The 22,070-nt window shown below is 44.5% G+C and overlaps 1 long non-coding RNA gene across 12 annotated transcripts; it reads right to left on the reverse strand.

Annotated features, from left to right (window-relative positions):
• Positions 1–1,886: 1,886 nt before the first annotated feature.
• Positions 1,887–17,089, reverse strand: LOC119323488. 12 transcript variants are annotated; one of them, XR_005156324.1, is made up of 14 exons: positions 16,606–17,088; positions 15,839–15,986; positions 15,623–15,765; positions 15,431–15,537; positions 15,258–15,345; positions 13,132–13,277; positions 12,872–12,921; positions 12,732–12,783; positions 12,516–12,637; positions 11,894–11,990; positions 11,354–11,611; positions 10,397–10,461; positions 10,052–10,110; positions 1,887–2,050 (listed from the first exon to the last, which is right to left on the reverse strand). It is a non-coding gene; the product is annotated as an uncharacterized LOC119323488 (long non-coding RNA). The 12 variants fall into 12 exon arrangements; XR_005156327.1 differs by lacking the exons at positions 1,887–2,050; positions 10,052–10,110 and adding an exon at positions 5,946–6,495; XR_005156334.1 differs by lacking the exon at positions 1,887–2,050 and having other exon boundaries at positions 7,026–10,110; positions 15,623–15,705; positions 16,606–17,089.
• Positions 17,090–22,070: the final 4,981 nt, after the last annotated feature.

The raw sequence follows: 22,070 nt of genomic DNA on the forward strand, positions 1-22,070 counted from the left end.
TCACCGCTGGTCACAGATCCAACCGGATCCTCTCCGCGGGGAAGGTGAGAAGGTGCAACGTTCACGCGGTCATCCTTGGCGATGGCTCTTACCCACTGTCGGCGCATCCCGATCAGCGTGCCTTGCCGTTCTCTCCCAAGCACCGCTGGCGAGGAAGGGCCTTTGACCCCTTCTTCCTCGTTGTCATAGTGTGGGCAGATCTGGCCTCCCGCCGCCCACCTAGCGACATCCCGGCGACCCTCAGGTATAACTTCCTTCGAAACCGACCTTGCTCTACTTCCCGAGCTCCTGACGTCACTGCATTTGTATCTTTTACTATTTCTCAGGCCCCCTCGTAGATAGGACCGATCGGCTGTTCGAGAACCACCTAACTTTTTAGTGTTAAGAGGTAAAACTAGTTCATGCACTCGAATCTAGTACTACTTGGTTCAAACAAGGAATAAAGGGGGTGGGGGTGGGGGAAGATTTGTTACCTGAATCTAGGACTTGGTCGAAAGAGGAAATAATGGGGGCAAAAAGTAGCAGAGACTAGCTATCCAACTGGTCTCTAGGTCTAATAGGGAAATAAAGGGAAACGCAGTACACACTCAATATAAACCCGATCTATTGGTTGAAAAAGGAAAGAAAGTGGGGACTGGGGGACAAGTCAATAGAGTAAGTCCAGCACTAGATTTGCTAGCCTCACACAGTATAAGGTGGCTATATCGAACAAAAATGGGACCAAACCAGATATCCTGTTGTGATGATTGTTACCCCGAGCCACTCTTATGTAATGCCACTAGTAAAATGTAGCAGTCGCACTATTAAAAGTAAGGACACGTTAAACCAATGCTATTTTCAATGTAATGCCTCAAGTAATATGAATCAATGGCACTTTTTTTCATGTCCTGCTAAATTTCCCATTAATATAAGTTGCTTATTTTTGTTAGAAATGCAACTGTCCTGGTCCGCCTACTCTCCCGTGCTCAAATACCGACTCTGTAGCAGTTGTTAATGTAATGTTGCTGGTAAAATGAAGCACTGGCACCATTAAAGTAATGTTGTATTTAATGGTTGTCATAGTTAATCCTAATGCCCACACTAATATCTAGCAATGTTGCTGCTTTAGAAATTGCTATTGTCCTTGTAGGATTGAAATTTAGAAAAGGAACATGTTTATTTTCATTTGATGCATGTTCCATCACTTGTTAGTCACCCTCCTTTCCACCTTTTGTGCAAAAAGAGATATACATTTCACACTTGATCTTATCCAAATTATAGTTGAACATTCCAGGACCTTCACAACCAACCTTGATGTTGCTCAATTTTATTGAAACTAATGAAGAAGAAGCTCTGTGGGTTTCGTTTTCTGATGGAAATGGAACCGGGGCTGGAGCCTTTTTCTTAAAAAAAGAAGTTGCTAGCTCATGGGACATTGCTTTATTTTAGGTGAACTGCACCAAAAGGTCCCATGAATTGAATCATCCATGTTGGTGACTGGTGTCATCCCTTCCACGATGGCATTGACTGCAGATATGGTTCCCATCACGAGGTATGTTCCTTTTTGGTCTGACTGTTTGCCAAAGATCCTGCATGTGATCCTGCTCTTGTGCTACTGTTTTGGCACTACCATGATAAAGCAGTAATGTTATTATTTTGCACCTTAATCTAGTGGCACTATTAATTTGAGGCAATGTTTTGGCACCGCTAGTGCCACTGTTTTTTTTTTATAAAACGAAAGAGGGGGTTTCCTCCGATTTCATTAAAGAAACTCAACAATAGAGAACCATTATCCGACAACATCTCAGTGTAAACGGGCAGTTATGCGACTACTACTAGAACGGACTGAGTACTAGCAGGAGACAAGTTTGCCACATAAGCTAGGCAGGTAGGGGGACGCAGCACCAGCTCGACCAAGTTTGTATTACAACCCAAATGCTACCATAGAAACATTAGGGGGGAAGATAGGGACTGAAAGGGACAGCTTCAGCATCCCAGACTAAGCACCCCCGTCCTCCATCCTTGCGACACATGGTACACCTCGTTTGCCACCTGCTCGACCCTAGTGTCACTGATAAAATGAAGTAATAATACAGTTAAAATAGAGCGAGTGTCCTCTCTATCATTTCATTTCCAATGTAGATAAAGAAAGTGCTTCTCTTTATTAGTGTATGTTTCATCAACTAGTCCCATTGTTAATGTTTAAGCGTTTCTCCAAACTGAGGTGCTTAATTTTAGTTGATCTGCACAAAAATAGAGATTTGAATGTCTTAAGGCCCCTCCTTGTACTACCGTTGTACACTGATGTTCATCACTGGCAGAAGGTGTATCCGGGAGACTTGGGACGATTTCCAGTATGAGGCGTACCGTATGAGGCGTCGCATGGCTCATCTCGCCCTCGCAGCATGGCATACTATGATACTATCGAAATATTTTCTTCTATTTATTAGGGTATGTTTCATTAACTAGTGCCATTATAATGTAATCACGATTTTTCATTATCTGTGCAAACAGGGTTATTCAGCTGCATTTTGGTGGAACTACACAAATGTACGGATGGAACCGGCATATATGCAGAGTGCGAGATGTGCCAAGTAAAAATTACCGACACCAACCATGCTCCATGCACGCATTGGCATCCACCACCACCAGTGGGATGTGTGGCGCTCTCTGTGGACGGATCTTTCTCGACAGCAAATCCTCTAACCAAATACTAGTAGCTTATATTGGTAGTTTTCTAGGGAGTACTCTTTTCTGAAAAAAGCACCAATCTATTTTCCGTTATTTGTACACAGTGTCACAACTTTGACCCAAAGGTCCAGAGCTATTTTAGGGTGATTGGCGTAGTACTCGAAGACTGATTGTAAGCATGATCTTCATTAGCTGTCACACTGATTGTAAGCATGAGCAGATGTAAGATTAGGTTAGTGAGAAGCTTACCTTAAACCCTACCGCCGCCGTTGAAACGAGGCGAGCATCGAGGGAACCGTTGAGAACGGCGGGGAAGTGACGTCGCGCCATCCGGCCTCCTCTTGCGGTGGGAGAATGAATACTCATGTGGCTCCCGCTGGCTCTGCACCCTCACGAACAGCACACCGTACTCGATCGATTTGTTATCCTCTGGGTGCTCGACCTTCGATCTGTACGCCCACCACCTCCGCCTGACTTTCGCCTCGGGCAAATCTGTCTGCTCCATCGTTGAGAGGAAATAATCGATGAACTCGAAAGACTGCGGCGTGACTGCCGCCGAGGAGTACATCGCCGCCCTCATCGCCGCCGTCTCGCTCTTCCGCATACATTGAAACATCGCCCTCGCCATCCTCGAAATCTCCCACTCATTGTCAAACCAAGTAAGGATCTCCTTCAACCTGGCTAATTTTTCCTGGTCGCCGCCAGCGATCTGCCTGATTCGCTGCTGCATCCTCTCCATAGATGTCCTTCTGAGTGGTCCGGTGCTAGCTTTGGAAGATGAGAGGAGAGATGGTGGTCTTGCAATAGATAAGAGGGAGAGGAGAGATGGTGGTTTTGGAATGGAGATGATGGAGAGGAGAGGAGGTGGTTTTGCAATGGAGAAGAGAGCCGAGACGGTGGTTTTGGAATGGAGATGATGGAGAGGAGGTGGTTTGGCAATGGAGAATAGGGAGAGGAGCGTGCGACAATGATTTAGGATTGGACGAGAGGGCTGGCGCGCTGTGACTGGATCAAAATCAAAATCAGTTTAACCTTCAATTAAGAAAACGACCCCATATTAACTAGTCTCCCTTTTATTCTCGGTCATAATTGACCATGATTTTTGCAAATAAAATATATGTTATACGTTGCAAAAATAATATAATTTGAAAGTATATTCAGATACGAACGACACGATACAATTTTTGGTGACATGCATTCACATTTTTCTTGTCAAATACAGTACGTGGTCAAACTTTGACCCAAAATACGCAAAACAAAAAAATACTTCCAAGACCAGCGCCGCTCTTCCACTCTTCTCCTCTTAAACCACTGCCGCCCCTCTCCTGTTCCAATCTAAATCCAGCGCCGCTCCTCCCCTCTTCCATTTCAAAACCACCGCCCCTCGTCTCCTGTTCCAATCCAAAACCAGCGTCGCTCCTCTCCCGTTCTAATCCAAAACCAGCGCTGCTCCTCTCCTCTTCCATTCAAAAACCACCGTCGGCGAGTGAAGGTGTTGTGGAGAAGTAGATCGATGTAGGAGTACAACAGATACGCGAGGATCGTAGACGGCGACCCTGTCAAGCTAGCTAGGATGTTGGAGATAAAGTCTTGGTTTGACAACAAGGACCAACTAGTGGCGACGGCGACATCAATGGCCAAATATCTGCAATAGAGCAAAAAGGCACCGATACTCCCATAGGAAGTCGCGCGGGAGTACATAGAGCTGCTCCTCTGGGCCATGGAGCAAATAGATTCACCGAATCCGGTCGTGAGGGAGCGGTGGTGGGAGTATCGATCCCAGATGGAGCATCCACCAGAGATTGAAGGATCGAGCCTCTATACGGTGCCGTTTGTGAGGGTGTCGTGCCAGAGCGAGCCGGTGGAGTCTTCATTGACCGAACGCAACTGCAAGAGGAGAAAAGCACAAGAGTAGAAAAGCAGTTGGCCCGACGACGCTTCCCCGCCATCCTCTCTCTCGTCGTTCACATTGTCTCACTAGGCGGCTGTCTCCCGCCGAGGAATAGGAGGGGACTGCCCCCCCCCCCCCAGCCCAATACTCGGGCAGGTTGTGAATTGTCAAGAGGAGCTTAGGGGTGTCAGTATTTACAGGTTGTGAATTGTGTTTTGTGTTGTGTATTTTGAGAGTACTTTCATATATGAATGACTTTTGAATTTCAAATTTACAGTATTGAGCATATGAAGTATTTTATGAATTCTAGAGATCGATTTTTAGCACTTCAAAAAATGTAGTTTCATAGGAGTATAAAAGTGCAGACAATGTGATTCTCAGAGCAAAACTGCAATTTTCAGTTTCAGATAAGAAATTGGCAGTTCAGTTTCAGATAAGAAACTGCAACTTTGTGAGGCAGAGCATTTATATTAACACGGCCTTTTCAAACAGTGTTAACATCATGTTGGAAGTTTTATTCATGGTCGAAAATGGAACTATCAGCCAGTTAACATCATGCTGATCAAAATTTATAAATAGCACATCTTCATATGATATACAGTCAAAAAAAGTATGCTATTTTTAAAATGCCCACACATTGTCGAGTGTGCGAAAAACAGAGAAAATTAGCATGGTCACCCGCGCATTTGCGCGGCTAGACCTCATCTTTTAATATGTATTTTTTTGGTGATTTTCACTACTCTGTGTCAACTTATATTCTAATCAAACTGCAACCGAATAATTTCTAAAATTTTAAATACATGTGAATCTCTACAATTACATATAGCTAAATTTATATAATTTTATTTTGTATAAATTTGTATAATTTTAAATACATGTGAACCTTTTGTATTTTCTTTTACTTCTATATAATATATTAGCCTCAAATGATTATTTATGCCTTCACTTTTTAACTGGATTGGGCGATCGTCCTCAGCAGGACCAATATGTCCTATATTCTACTATTCTTTTATTATTGGTTTCCATCGGTATTGATATAAATATAGACAGACAGTAGGGGCACAGATAATATAGCTCGTTCATGCACGGTAATTGCCTTTGGCTCCTAGGTGCATATGCACCCATTGTCGAAATCCAAATTCCGAGAAGTTAAAAAATTCGAAACAAAAATCCCGCGTGTATATCCGGACATTTTATGTGCGTTCACAAGGTTTCAGTGAAAAACGACGTTTTTTGTGGCTTGTGTAAAAAAGATAAAGAAATGCCTCATGAATAGTTAGAATGAAGCATCAGAAATTGTCTTTTTTACACAAGCCACAAAAAACGTCGTTTTTCACCGAAACCTTGTGAACGCACATAAAATATCCGGATATACACACGGGATTTTTGTTTTGAATTTTTCAACTTCTAGGAATTTGGATTTCGACAATGGGTGCATATGCACCTAGGAGCCAAAACGCCACTCTCACATAAAAGTGGGTGTCTATGTGAACCTAAATTCTTATGTTTACCAAGAAAACTAATTGACCATGGATGTATTCACAGATATAGACATAAATAGCAAAGATGAAACTACATTCCCAGAAATTCACCATGTTCAAAATACGAATTCAGAGAGAAATAGAAGCACGTGGTTAATAATGGGATTGCAGCAAGCATGTCGGTGTTCATCTATGTCATGTCTCGAGAAGATATACACTTGAGATTTTTATTTTGAGCTGAGTACATACTCTGAAGAGACATACAGTTGCATTGGTGCAGTTGAAGCTGCTAACCCTGCCCTGAGCTTCCCGCGGCTTGCCATACCACCTGCCTTTGGGGCTAGTCACTCAAGCCATGGATGAGCTCTACCCATGAGAGTAGCACACCATCATGTGCATAATAGGCCCCGTCGCCGAAGCATCGGCGGCGCTGGGGGTATTCCTGGGACTTCCCTGGAATACCCAAGATTCTCGTGTAAAAAAAATATATTACATGTATTATACGGTGTTGAGAAGGGGAGCCTTGGCGCAGTGGTAAAGCTGCTGCCTTGTGACCATGAGGTCATGGGTTCAAGTCCTGGAAACAGCCTCTTACAGAAATGTAGGGAAAGGCTGCGTACTATAGACCCAAAGTGGTCGGACCCTTCCCTGGACCCTGCGCAAGCGGGAGCTACATGCACCAGGTTGCCCTTTTTTTTTTATTATACGGTGCTGATTTGGCCCATGACTCAATTGCAGCCCAAACTGCAACAGCGGCAGCCACGCACGAAGCGAGACACGGCTGAGCGGGCGTCTGGTTAGGCGCGCGACTTGTCTCCAGCCACTGCTCGTCTCCCTACCCAATCCCAAATCGATCCCCTTTCCCCTCTTCGAGCGGCGGCGGCACTGCTCCAGCGCCCAGGTCCGGCCGGCCCTCTCCTGCGCTGCCGCCTCTCCCTCAACCCCTCCAACCCTCTCTGTCCCCAGGCCCCAGCTCCCCTGCCCTCGCCCCTCGGCGGCTCGGCCTCTGGCCCTCTCCTCCGCGGCTCCGCCAGGCAGCAAGCGCCAGCCGGCGGACAACGGGACAGGCACATCCACTGCACAGGCAGACCGCATCCAGCGTCCACGGCGCGACAGCGCCCTCCACGGCCTCCATCCAGTCTGATGTCTGCAGATCCATCCATCTACTAGGTATTCTTTCCCTCTGTTCTCAAACAAATCTGAAGTTTTTTCACTAATTGCTTGTAAATTGAAACTGAACTATCAAATGATTGCTAGATGGACCACAAATGATTGCTACATGGACACTGAACTACTTCTCTTGTTTGTGATAATGTGATGTAGATGAAGAAGAAGAATGTTAGCTTGTTTGAATTGTGGGACAAATCTTCGAAGGCAAGAAAAATAACTTCTACATCCACACCAACTTCTCTTTCCGTTGAGGTTGAGAGCAATCTGCAACTAGCATTAGTGCACACACATGATGAAGCTCCGCAACCGGAGAGGGAGAGAGGCTCCCCAACCCCAATTGTAGATGATGAAGCGGTTGATGAAGATGACGAATCAATGCCCCAATTTGAAGCAGATTTGGCTGCTCTGGAACGTGATCCCGGCAAGCGACTTCCTATATCTTCATATCATGTCAATGACCAGGATAGAGTTAGAAGGAGATACATTGACTTGGGAGCTTGTCAACCAAATGATCATAAGTTTGAAATCAGAGATTTTAGTGGACATTCTCGTCGCTTTTCCCCTACTTGGCTTAAAGATCATAAGTGGCTTGAGTACAGCGTGGAAAAAGAGGCTGCTTTTTGCTTTGTTTGCTACTTGTTCAAGGATAAAACAAAAAGTCCCGGAGGAGATGCATTTGTGAATGGTGGATTTAATAATTGGAACATGAAAGCAAGATTGAAGAGGCATATTGGAGCTGTTAGTAGTGCTCACGCTGAAGCTCAAGAAAAATATGATATGTTCACTACACCTACAACATCAATTAGGGAGTCTATTGCTTCAAACACCTCACAATACAAGGCTTTGTATAAACAGCGTTTGACATGGACACTCAAGTGTGTGAGATTTCTATTAAGCCAAGGCTTGGCATTTAGGGGGCATGATGAAAGTGAAGACTCGCTAAATAAAGGAAATTTCCTTGAGCTTCTAAATTGGCTAGCAGGAAATTTTGAAGAGGTTGACAGGGTTGTTCTCAAGAATGCTCCACAGAACAGCAAGATGACTCACCATGATATACAACAAGAGGTGATAAAATGTTGTGCACAAGAGACTACTAAACTAGTCATTGAAGAACTTGATGGTGGTCATTTTGCAATACTTGCAGATGAGTCTAGTGATGTGTATCAGAATGAACAGTTGGCTGTTTGCTTGCGTTATGTTGATAAGAAAGGAAGGGCGGTTGTAAGATTTCTTGGTCTTGCTCATGTTGAAGATACCACCTCTTTGACACTAAAAGCTGCAATTCAGAAAATGCTTATGGACTACAATTTGACCTTTGCAATGGTTCGTGGGCAAGGATATGATGGAGCTAGTAATATGAGAGGTAATGTTAATGGCCTGAAAAAACTGATTATGGATGAGTCCCCTTCTGCCTACTATGTTCATTGTTTTGCCCATCAATTACAGTTAACTCTTGTTGCTGTTGCTAAGGAGAGTGGTGGTTGTACTTGGTTCTTTCAGCAGCTTGCACACTTGCTAAATGCTCTTGGCATGTCTTCTAGAAAAATGAGAATGCTTCGGATAGCTCGGGCTGAAGAACTCATTGATGCACTGGAATTGGAAGAAGTAGAAATGGGGACTGGGCTGAATCAGGAAATGGGTTTGGGAAGGCCATGTGATACACGTTGGGGATCTCACTTCAAAACTGTGAACCATGTCATCTCTATGTATGGTGCACTACGACGAGTCCTTCGCAAGATTGGAGACGAGTACCATGGTGCGGAGGCACAAGCAGCTCTATCCATAGAGACAATATTTCGATCATTTGAGTTTGTTTTCATGGCACACTTGATGCAAGAAATATTTGGATACACAGATGAGTTGTGTAGAGCTTTGCAAAAGCAAGACGAAGATATTGTTCATGCTATTGAGCTTGTTAGTGACACAAAGTATTACTTGGAGGCTTTGAGGACCGATGTTGGATGGGATGATTTTCTCACAAAGGTCACATCTTTTTGTACAAAGCATAAGATCAAAGTTGTTGGTATGGAGGGTCCTTACTTTCCCGTTGGTCGTCCTAGAACGGGTTTATGTAATGGTGTGACCAATTACCACCGCTTCAAGGTTGATATGTTTGTGGGTGTCATTGATAGGCAAATCAATGAGCTGAATAGCAGGTTTGATGAGGTAAACACGGAGCTACTTTCTTGCATGGCAGCATTTTGTCCACTTCATCTATTTGCTGCTTATGACCAAGAGAAGTTGGTTAGGCTTGCTACAAAGTTTTATGCTTCCGATTTTACAAGTGATGAACTGGCAAGACTTCCATGGCAACTAAACATGTATGTTACTAATGTGCGTAGAGATGAAAGGTTTCAAAACCTGAAAAATCTGTGTCAGCTTTCAGTTATGCTTGTTGAGACAAACAAGCATGAACTATATCATATTGTTTACAAGCTTCTTAAGTTGGTATTGATTCTCCTAGTAGCTACTGCTAGTGTTGAAAGGGTATTCTCTTCAATGAGCTATGTGAAGAATAAGCTAAGGAACAAAATGGGTGATGAATATTTGAACAATTGTTTGGTTACATTTGTTGAGAGAGAATTTTTCAATCAAGTGAAGGATGAAGATGTCATCAATCTATTCCAGAAAGGCGACCGCAAAGTTATATTGTAAGAAGGATATCATCACTTTATCAATCAAAAGGTACTTATGTATTCATGTTGTTATGGTCTGATACATTGAAATATTGCTACTGCCTTTATCCTAGTGTTGTTTTGTTCATATATTGCTTGTGGTCTGTTGTTTGGTTCATATACTATGTTTAGAGCAAAAAAAAAAAATTGGGTGAATACCCAACCTTCATTTCCTGGAGCCGCCACTGCGCCGAAGCCCCTCACAGTGCGAGCTGCTGCCCTCCTACATAAACCAAAATAGCATTATAGTGTACTACAACTCTTGGTTTTATACGGGAGTATGCTACTGTTGAATAAAAACAAACAAAAAAACTACTATTGTGTCCATCGCTATATCTGACTGCCAAAAGCGCAACTATTTTAAAACTAACATGAGAACACAAAAGAAGCGGTTGTACATAGACGCTCGATGCACCCCGTCGAATCTGATATTGAACAAAAGCATTCCACATACTTACTGGGAATGATATTGTATCAGAAGAACAATGAGATAAGATAAGAATGCTTACAACTTCAACAGGTGGTGAGGGGCCGAGGGCTTCAAAAAGAAGAGGTTGTAGATAGTCTGCTTTGCCTAGCATGATATACCAAAGGCAAGTCATGATAATAGTACATGAAACATAATAATACCCAAGAGAACCTACATGTAGCATTTTTTGGCCGAAGACGATGCAAAAGGATGCAAACAACACATGATGGATAACAATTAGTGGTAGTTCATAAAGCGCCTATGTCGTACTTCACGAAGCATAACAAAAGGTAGTAGACCCCACAAACATACACAAGTGGCCAAAATATACAGCTTCATATAAGAATCCTAGAATCATACTTCTAATTTGTTGTATATTGTGACCTTACAAAGAATAGTTAATTTGCAAAAAAAACTAATATAGTTGTAATAAGAAAATGAATTAAATTTGATATCTGCAGCAAGGTTCTTCCACAATTCTACTACAGTATCACCAATTTATGATTGGTGGCGACCTAGAAAATGATTCACAGTGCAAAGGTATCACCCTTTATCTGCTAAAATTACCGTACCCATTTAAAAAGTCTATTAAGCTGATCATCTACTCGTTGCTAGCAGCTTGACTCAGATTGGGAGTTACAAAATTCTTCTTTTTCTAGCAAATTCACCATTTCAATCACGCATGAAACAGAAAATATTAAGCTGGCCATCTATTCTTGCTAGTAGTTTGACTGCTTCAAAAAATAGTGACTACTGAGTCTGAAACATGGGAATTGCCTGCATACACACAACACAGATATCCCATATCCTCTTGTCGAAGAACACACACATGGAGATTAACATGAACACTGGGCACCTAAACTAATCTCAAAGCTCTGCGTAGTACATACCAATGCACCTAACCCACATTTAATCGATTGGCCATTTGCCAGGTAATGTATGAAACAATATTCAGCATGTTAATTGGTGCAATGGGGATTTGTATAAAGGTACTTACCGAAAGTGGCCGAGCAGAAGGTGATGGAGTGGAAGACACTGAGGCTGTCCTTGATGACTATATGACCCCTGCCCTCGCTGATGAGCATGAGTTTCTTATATTTCTTCCCCACATGTACCATCTCCATGTATGCTATGCAAGAACCGCCGTCCTAACCATTGGGTTGGACCTGGATGCACGGTGCAGTGCGAAAAGCCTAAAGGCAAGTTCATTTGTTCTTAGTTTAGGAGGCACGGAGTCCCAACGCAAGGCCTTCACCTACAACAACGACCAAGGCAGCCCTGTAATGGATCCAACTATGTAAAGCTTCTTCTAAATATTAAGGTTTGACATTTTTCTAACCCAAAATATACATCAAAACTAATCCATCTTGGTCTGGTCTAACACATTCAAATCTTAATTAATCAGGATAATCATTCTCCCAGCAATCGGGAACTACAAAACTAAAAAAACTTAGTGATCATGAAAGGCATAAATGATTAGCAAAAAGGGAGACATGACAGAGAGATACACGCATAGTGAGAGAGATGAGATCCTCACAGTAGAACCACTATGTTCAGGGACTACAGCCCCAGCTTGCCCCTCAGCCAGCGGACGCGACAATCATCCTCACTGCATCGATGACTCTTGTTCTTTGCTGTATGAAACACCAGAAAAGGGGGATCAGAAACATAAAAGCACATGACATCTATCTCTTTGTGTTTTGGGTCCACAAAAAGTGTTCACTATTTTTGGAACATACAATCAACGAGAGTAATTGTTGCGAAAAAAATTGCTTACCAACAAATATATGTGCTCATTTTTTTAGTGTATACCAGAGATAGAAAAATGCACTCAGATAGGACTGGGTGCTGCATACTACCGTATTCCTATTGACAGTTTCCACTGGGAATTATACGTCAGATAGAAAATAACATGAAAAATTATAGCATATGCAAACATCAGTAAATGTTGCAAATGTGTGACCTGCTTGCTAATTCAATCCTGCCACCAACAAAGAATCATTTACAACCAATCCCACACTATTAGGTGGTAGGCAAGGGGCATCAAGGGATTTAGACGGCTGCGAGCTATCTGCTTGCTAATTCACATATCTTGCCACACATATGCATATGGAACAAAGTCAATGATAAATTAGCAGGCTAGAAAAGAACCAATCTACCTTGAAAATACATCTTCATTGGTGAAACACTGAGATGTGAGCAAGTCAGAGCAGGGGGGCATCCTCTTGCAGGCCAAGCCGGCGACCAACAACGTACGAGCCTAAGACGACATGTTCGTCTCCTGTAGTTCCAAGATGATGGGAGCAGCGGTCAGAGAGAGAGAGAGAGGCAGAGAGAGAGAGGGAACCTGGAGTAGAGGAGCGACGGGGGAGTACCTGCGGTACAGCAATCATATTTTAGCAATCTTCATATGCAGGCTCCCAGAACCTATGCAAACAACAAAAATAAATGGCATATAAGATCACCAATGTACAGACAAATAAATTTGAGGCATTATTATAAAACTCAAGCATACTTTGATTTGGGCATTCCTTTGTCATAAGCCTATTGAAATTCACTCTCACCCTGAAATAAAATAGAGCAGACCAAATTAACTCTGGAGGTATAAAAGAATTTCGCACACCTTCTGGTACTTCTAATTTTCTTATATTCTTTCTAATGGCACTATTCCCAACTCAGTATATCCAACGCAATGTGATTCCAATCACAGAAAACATAGTAAACAACAGTGTTGCACAACACAAAATACAAAAGGTATAAAAGAATTCCGCACACCTTCTGGTAGTGTACGTGACAATTTTTTCCAAGCAAAATATCCAGATTGAAACAATTCCATAATCTATCTGTTGCTGATGCAAAGATGAGTAACTGCTTGTTGCTGATGCCGTCCGTCACGCTACAACCGCCATCGCCGCTTCAACCTGGCCATGGACGGACGCATGACAACAGGCCGATTCAAGAAAAAGCTGCAGCTCAAAATATGCACAGAAAAAGCCGCATCTCAAAATATGTAGGAATTAACCCTCTATTTTTTTTTCTCGAATACGCACAAGCATGCATATCATATATTGATAGAAGAAAGGGTGAAGAGACCCATCCACAGTTTGAGTACAATGCCAAAAGGCAAAAACACACCACGCTAATCCCTGGGATTAGTACCACACCTACTACAGACGAGAATGAGAGAACTTGCCTTGCCCTATCCCTAGCCAAGAAAGCAAAGAAGACGGGGCACCGAGCAAACAGGCTGCGTCACTGCCGTTGCAAGCAACATCCAAGCCACACTGACAACTACAGAACTAACTAGATCGACGTACCTCCCACCACTAGTGCCTAGAAGAGTCGGCTGGTGGATGGCAGAACCTAGCCGGGCCTGAAGAAGAAGACGCGCAGGATGCGCCGCGATGGCATACATAGCGCCCTAGAGGCCCACGTCCCAAGGGGCAACCCACACCAAAAGCAAGACGCTCCAAACTCTAGCTCCGAGGACTCCGCGAGCAGCCAAGGCGGCGCCTTCATGAAGGTAACGACGCCGTGACGCCGCCGCCGCCTGTTCCGGAGGGCCGGAACAAGGGTTTCCCCCGGCGCTCGAGAAGGGACATGATCAGGACCATGGCAGCGCCCCCAAGAAGGAAATGACACCCACAGGCGTCGTCGCTGCCAGCATCGGCAGGCCGTGCGGAGATTTCGCCCCGTCCATGAACAAAGTCCAAACCACCGGAGCCACGACCAGGGAGCAGATTGCCGGGTGAGTTCACCGCTACAGGAAGGCGAGAGACACTCATCAATGTTGCAGAGAGGTGACACCGGACGCCGCCGGCCTCCCCTCCACCAACAGCGACCACGACCGGCCGTCCTCAAAGTATGAGGCGGACCCGTCGGACCACCACCCAGAGCCGCCGCTCTGGCATCCGGAATCCACAGCAGGCCGGGTAGCCTACCGGAATCCCATCGCCGGGCGCACCGACCGTCGGACAGAGCCAACCTTGAGCATCGCCGGCACCACGCCACCACCACCAACCATCCTCAAACACGCCGGAGAAGGGAGCAACCCAGGTGCGCAACCACCACCGCTCGGGGCCGCCGGCCGGCGCCCGAGCCCACACCACCCGGATGAAACCGGATCTGGGCCGGATGCCCGAGATCCGTCGCCACCAGCCGCCAAGGCCACCCCCCACGCTGCCCCTGCAGCCGTGGCGGCACAGCCACAGCCGGGTTCCCCTGGGGCCGCCGCCCCAGCATCCCACATCCGCCGCGCCGTCGGACGCCCAAGGGCGCTGTCGCGCCGCAGCCGGAGGCCTCCTCGCGAGGAACGGAGGCGAGCCTGCCACCGCCGTCAGCCAAGCGAGCTTCGCTCGCCGGCCTCCTCCGGCGGCGGCGGGGAGAGGAGAGGAGAGGAGAGTCGGGGGCGGCGGCGGCTAGGGTTCGCCCGAGCCGCCCCCCCTGGAGTCAGCGCGGGCGACGGGCACTAGTTTTGGCTTGGGGGCGGAAATCCTCGAAAGAACACAAAAAAAACCGGCAATCGGCTAGAATAAAAGGAACCAAGGACCTTGATAATCACCAATCATTAAATCTGGAACTTGATTTACATGTCTTTAATCTCCATCAGCAAACAAAATTTCATTGGTTTATATACCAACTTCAGTATACATAATACATTATCTCCAAACTGAATGTCTGGAAGTTACAGGATGGCAGAAACAGAAAGGAGCAGAGCATCTCTACAGTTAGCATAACATGAATGGCAGTACGTGGTGTACATGTTAATCATCACCATGTATACGCTTCAATCAATCATGTAGAAACCCTCTAGCCAAGAAAATAATGGTTTAATCTACATATATTGCCTTCTCCAAGATTTTGTCTAATCACACAGTAAAAATCACAACATGTAAATGCACCTGGAGCATCGGAGCGAGTAGCATGTTGCGCCCCTCCTAGCGAAGGAGTGACAGGCGAGCGGTACATTCAGCGTGTATCCTACAAAATCTGAAATTGGCATCCTCTCACTTGAAATTGGTCGCACATTACTTGATCCTAAAAACACATAGGTAATAATATATTTTGGAGGTACCAGTTGGATGAGTTCACCGTCGTCTGGAGCTGCTGGCCTTCTCAAAGAGCATGAACAACACATTCATCTCATTAATTGACACTTGATTCAACCGAAAAAATTGGAACCTGAATCATACAAATCAAACTGTAGTAAGAAATAAATTAGGAGGAGGAGCTCAGTGAAGAGGTGCAAGATGAGAAAGGATCTCACGGTGGGAGACTGGGAGGTGCAGGCCTTCCGCTACCTTAACAGGAGCACGGTAGCAAACTCATGTCGTCAGTGGTGGATCTCAACTTGGACAAATTATCAAGCAGCCATCATTTAAGATTCAAAACCTAGTGTCCGGTTGGGAACTTTTAACGGGAGTATCTAATCAGCAGTGTTCCTCTCATCCTCTGAAGAAAAAGAGAGCAGTTGATGGCAAACCTTGATGCGCTCGCCAGTAAAGGCGGACGCGCGTGGCTGTTATGAGCGCTTCGCATCAAGCGCTCCTCGCCTTGCACTTCTACCCCCGCCGCTCCTCGATCGAGCCGGTGAGTTCTTCCTCCGCTGCGATGTGTCCATCTCCGAACAACTACATCAGAAATCATGCTTATAATTGTGATGACATCTTCAGGATTAAGCAAGAAATCAGGAGCAGAACTGTCAATGTCTTTAATAAAGTGAGTGTCCACCGACACAAAAGCATTATTATTAGTTCAAGAGAAGTCGCAAGTTTATTTATGTAGAGAGAAAAATCCAAGTAGCACTTAATGCACAAACCATTGAGAATTACAGAAGCGAAGCATGTATAAACAACATCCAATATAATCTCACATTGCAGGAGAGAGTCACAACATGTACTCTTGCGCGAAATTGGACCAGAAGTTCCTAGCATCAGTAGCTATATACATCGAGCAAAACGTCTCTTGTAAGAAAGAGATGAATCACATGGTCAGCTGAGCACGGCGAGGAAAGCAGCAGCGCGACCTCACAAACGACAATAGTTCTATGCCTAAGATTGATAGTACAGTTCAATCAGAAAACATACATGTACATGTACAACTACGAATCCTGCCCAACAGGAGAAGAATTTTTTCGCTCAAATTGATTTAGCACATCCCAAAAACTAAATAATGTGCTATCCTCAGAACGAATCTAATTTCGTGAAAGCATGAACGAAATCTGAGCAGCGGCAAAGAAAAGAAGCTAACGTGGGCCACAAATAGCTTCCGGAGGAGGGGGAGGCTCTTCCGGCGAAGAGAGAGCGCCAGCCGGTGGCTCGAGAGGAGGGGCAACGGGGAAGGAGGACGGGCGCGGCGGCATGAGGTCATCTGGATCAGATGCCGACAGAACGCACGCCTTCCATTCTTTGCTGCACGCATCGCCGGCGCGGAGAAGGGCCGCGACACGCCTCAACGGACGGCATCCCATCTTCCTCCTGCTCCTCCCGCGGTGGCCGCCGGCCCCTTCTCACCGCTGACGCGAAGCCAACCTCGAGCCGATTCTCAGGCGCTTGGAGCTAGAAACCCTAGTGCGACGCGTGTGCGGACTGAGGAGCAGCGGCTGCGGCGCTTCCCGGCGGGTGACGGCGCGAGGGCAAGCGAGGAAGAGAGGAGAGCACGGGCAGAGAAGGGGAGAGGGAGAGTGGCGGCTAGGGTTCACCCAATGGCTCGCTCTCCTCGGCCTAACGCGCAGCTGAGCCATCCACAGGACGACACCCAAGGGACAGGCCGTGAAATCCCGACACTACCCTTGGCGGCCCTCCAAATTTACTGGCGGTGGCATGCCACCCGCACCGGTAAGAACCAGCACCAGTCACGCCCACCTCCACCGTCGCTGACATCAGTGGGCCACCCAGACTGGGCCCGCCTGTAATAGAGAGCCGGTGCGGCAGCGCGGGTGTGGAAATATGGGCCCGTTCATTGGTTGTCACATCAGACTTGATCCAACGGTCCGGATTGTTTCATCTGAAGATCGGACGGCTGGGATTCGTTTAAACAGACAATTGGACGGTCCAGAATCCAAACGAACGTGGGAGCTCCATTTTGTTTCAGACTCTAACAAAGGGATCGGCAGCCGTGATCTTCTTTTATGGGAGCTAGCTGCCTTGCTTTATATACGAAGTATATACAATGTAAAAAAAACTTCTAATTGCCCATTACATTTTTTTAATAGAAAAAACTTATGTCTTAGACGGAAGATGTGGTGAACGTGCCATGCCAAATTGTTATACGTAACCATATTTGTATGTAACTCTATATCTATTAAATCTTAATTGTTAATATACAAAATAATCAACTAAGATAATTTAATATATGTAAATGAACATGATTTCTTCTAATTTTATATAATTTTGTTTTGTGTAAATTATTATAAATTTAAATACATGTGAACCTTTTGTTTTAGGGGCTCATGCGTACGTGCTAAGAGGCTTTTTGACATGTCTATATGTTTTTCTTCTTCTGGAAATCCTTGCCGTAAGCATCTTTTTTTCTTGACTCGACCGCTTGGCAGCCGTACTATTTTTTTTATGGTAGCTGGCAGGGGGGCGCTCGGACTCCTTATAATCGGCAGCCGTGATCTTTTCTTATGGGAGCTGGCAGATTTCCTTTATATATGGAGTATATACAATGTAAAAGTATGTTCACTTCTAATTGTCCAGGACATATTTTTTTAATAGAAAAAACTTATGTCTTGGACGGAAGATGTGAACGTGGCATGCCAAATTGTTGTACACAACCATATTTGAATGTAAAGCTATATCTATTAAATATTAACCATTAGTATAGAAAATAGACTATCAAGATAATTTAATATATGTGGATGAACGTAATGTCTTGTTTGACTCTTGTTTCACTTATATAATAAATTTCTTAACAATAGAATCCTGGATTTTTTGGGCAACGCAATTCCTGTTGATTGTGTACAAAAGCTTGGTAAGATATAAGAACCAATGTAATAATAAATCACTTATTATTTAAATATATGTATACAAAAATGCTGAGCCCCTGTTTATTTTTTGATAACATTGTTGCGCCCAACCTAATATTATAATTAGAATCAGCCGAGCAAAATTGTGTATTTCGAGAAAGCAAATGGCCTATAATTTTGTAAGAAAAAAATAAATGAGCCCAGTTAATGGACTGTAATTCTAACAAAAGATCATATTGACTGTAAATTCTACCCCGCAAAAAAAAGACTGTTAATTCTGAAAAAAATGGGTTGAATACGTGCCACATTTTTGGATACTCAAATGTGGGCCACTAGGTTGAAGCCAACGCAAGTCGTTGTCAACTTAGTCAGCAAATGATTCTCACTTCGTTAACCATTGGATTTATATCCAACGACCGACATCCGTCTTCAATCTCTCGTCTTCTTCCTCCAGCGCCGCCGGGACCACCTGCTGCTAGCAGCTCTGCTTAGCACGCTTCGCTGTGAAGCGCTACTCCACCGTTGGCCAGGCCATCCCTCCACCCCTCAACACCTCCTGTTTTTCTTCACCGACTGCCAAACCACACCGCACCAGAACCAGTTAACCCTCGTGCACCTCTCCGGCTGCGATTCTACTCCCGCGTCTTCCTATCTCCTCCTCGTTGCTGTCCGGGGCCTCGCCATCGTCCACCACCTTGGATGCGCTCGGCGTGGAGTGGTCAACATGGTCAACGAGCGACACCATCAGAAGAATACTGTGTGTGGAGAGGCTGACAGCTGGGTCACCGGCCGCACGCAAGGAAATGCCTCTTTATTAGGCACGAAATAATGATTCCTCCACCTGACAGCTAGGACCCACCGGAAGGGCCTCTGTATTTCGCGAAAAAAAGTTTCCCCCGCAGACAGGTCGGACCCACCACTACTAGGAAAAGGCCTACTAATGGCGCACCTAATTTGGCCATTAATGGCGCATTAGTGGTGCACCATTAGTGCCACGCCATTAGTATATTTTACTAATGGCGCACCACAGGTGCGCCATTAGTATCTGGTATACTAATGGCGCACCTCAGATGCGCCATTAGTATATACAACAGTGCGCCATTAGTATGCCTCCCAGGGGGCCATGTATACCCAGGTGCTTTGGCATACTAATGGCGCACAACAACAAGATGCGCCATTAGTAACTTCGGCATACTAATGGCGCACTGTTTAATGATGCGTCATTAGTATCCTTTGGCATACTAATGGCACACTGTGATGTGATGCGCCATTAGTATGAATATTATGTTTTTTTATTTTTTTATTTTCTGTTTTTTACACAGGTTACAAAATGTATAATTGGACAAAATATAGACAGCACACATCAACAACAGATTCATCGAATACAATAGAAGATTAGTCTCTGAATACAATTCATCATATTAGTCTTCGAATACAATTCATCATATTAGTCTTCGAATTGAAAAGACCGAACAAAGATAGAACATTATATTACAAGTCTCGAGACCGCGAGTAGCGAGTTTGTCTTCACATTACAAGTCGATATCGATCATCTAAACTACCATCACATAGAAGAGAGCTGCGGTCATCACGATGAGCATCATCACGATGAAACTCGTCTTCATCCGGTTCCTCCAACGCTCTCTCCCCTCTCCCGCTAGATAGCGGGTGTATCTAGAAAAGGTCCTAAACTAAACCTATACTAAACTATCTAGTTCTTCACCTTCTGCTTCTTTCTTCCAGTTCATCAACCTGCAAAACAAGAAACAACAAACATGAAAAACTTGATCAAGGTTTAAATGTAGCATTCCCCTTAGCAAAATGCCTTTGCTGTAGGAGCTAGCACTTACGAGTTTGGAATCATTAGTCAAACCCCAATCAGATTAAGTTGATCAAAGAAACAGTAGAAGAGAGCCAACACTGCATAAATGGAGCCAATAACCCAAAAGACAGAAGTAGAGCCAGCAAAGTATAGATCAAAGCCAAACCCAAAGATCAACTCAAACTAGAACTAACTCCATGATTAGGGGATCCCTCAATTAAGCTTTGGTTAGTTTTCAGATGAAACCCAACAAACCCAGAGGTAGGGTTTGAAGTAGGGATTGTCCTCAGGCAGCCTAGTAGTGCTAGGACTATTGCATCATTGGATCAAGTAGTGCAACATCTTTAAGTAATGATGAGAGCCTCAGGACACCATCATTGGCATGGCAAGATTAAGGAGCACCTGTTCTTATCAGTGAGAGTAGGAGAGAAAGAAAGAAAGTGAAGAGACCAGTGCAGCATCTGTTCAAATCAGATTTAAGAGAGAGGGAATTGGCAAGGAAAGATATAGTCCATAACCTGCAAGAAGAAATAGGCCATTGATAGCACATTTACTAAACATCTGCTATAAGCAGAACACATACACCCACTTACACATGGGTACTATTCTGTATATAGGTACACAAGCACAACACATGCACCTGGTATAGATAGGAGTATAAGCATGCATCTAAATTATCTGAAACATATGAAATAGCTAATGCAAAGAAAGAATTATCACTACATGCAACCGTCAGGACTATGTCCTGTACAATATACAACTAAACCACCAGTAGATGATGTACTAAACCATACAAGAAATACCAATACATGGTATTTAGATAAAGACTAGTATATATCAAACACAGATACCAGCTTGAAAGAGAAACTATAATTTTGTACCACTACGGAGGATGCCTGCTGCTCCGAATCTAACAAACAAGTAAGTGCTAGTGTCGTTGATCTAGTACAGAAATTAAGCAAGCTAGTATAGGAGACACGCGTGCTGCTGCTAGTATCTACAGAAATAAATCAAGCTGCATGTGTGTGTGCTTGAGCTAGCTTAGTACATACAGTCCATGGTTGGGCTCCAAAACTAATAGAGCATGCTAGCGTCAACAGAATCAATCACAAGGTTATTTTGTTGTTGTTGCTAGCAGTGCTAGCTGTATGTATTGATCCATCCATCCATGACCTAACTAATGTTGTTGTATGTCTAGACTAAGTGCAGCAACACAAGAAGGACTAAAACTACAGAGCACATGTGTACGTAACTACTATACTCATCCATGGCAAAATGTACCAAACCATCCATACATAGCCAGATTGCAATGGAGTGGATTTAACACAAGACATGAAAAATTGATGAGCCAAATGATTTTTAGTATTACTAACTTGAAAGGAAGCTCACTGTTTCCATCTTCAATCTATCCATGATTTTATTTTTCTGAAGCAAGCATCAAAAAGCACAATGACAATCAGATTTCACACAAAAACTGAACCAATACTTGTTGTTATGTAGTGTCCATGACAATTGCAATTCGTGTCCACTCCAGATCAGATTTGCAAGGGCTAGAAAGAGAGGTTGTAGCTCACCATGTATGGGGGTAGGAGGTGGATGCAGGGGAAGGGTGGAGGGTGTCCTGCAGAAGAAGCTTCGCCATTAGAGCAACCTGCACAAAACAGAGGAAGGGGAGATGAATAAATCATGGTGAGGAAAAGGGCCTTCCACATGATTAGATCGGGAAGAGAAACAACAACAAAAATACCAAAAAAATCCCTTCCATGGCGTGTTGTACTAGGAGCAGCTCCTCTCTCTCCGCTAGGGTTTGGGGCGCTGGGAGGCTCCATGGTGCCGCTGCGTGGTGGCGGATAAGGGAATCCATCTCCATGGCGGCGTCCCGCCCCACGGAGGTGCGCCCCTCCTGCCGTTGTCGTCGGCACG

Source organism: Triticum dicoccoides, chromosome 6B (assembly GCF_002162155.2).
Source record: "Triticum dicoccoides isolate Atlit2015 ecotype Zavitan chromosome 6B, WEW_v2.0, whole genome shotgun sequence".
NCBI classification, from domain to species: Eukaryota; Viridiplantae; Streptophyta; class Magnoliopsida; order Poales; family Poaceae; genus Triticum; species Triticum dicoccoides.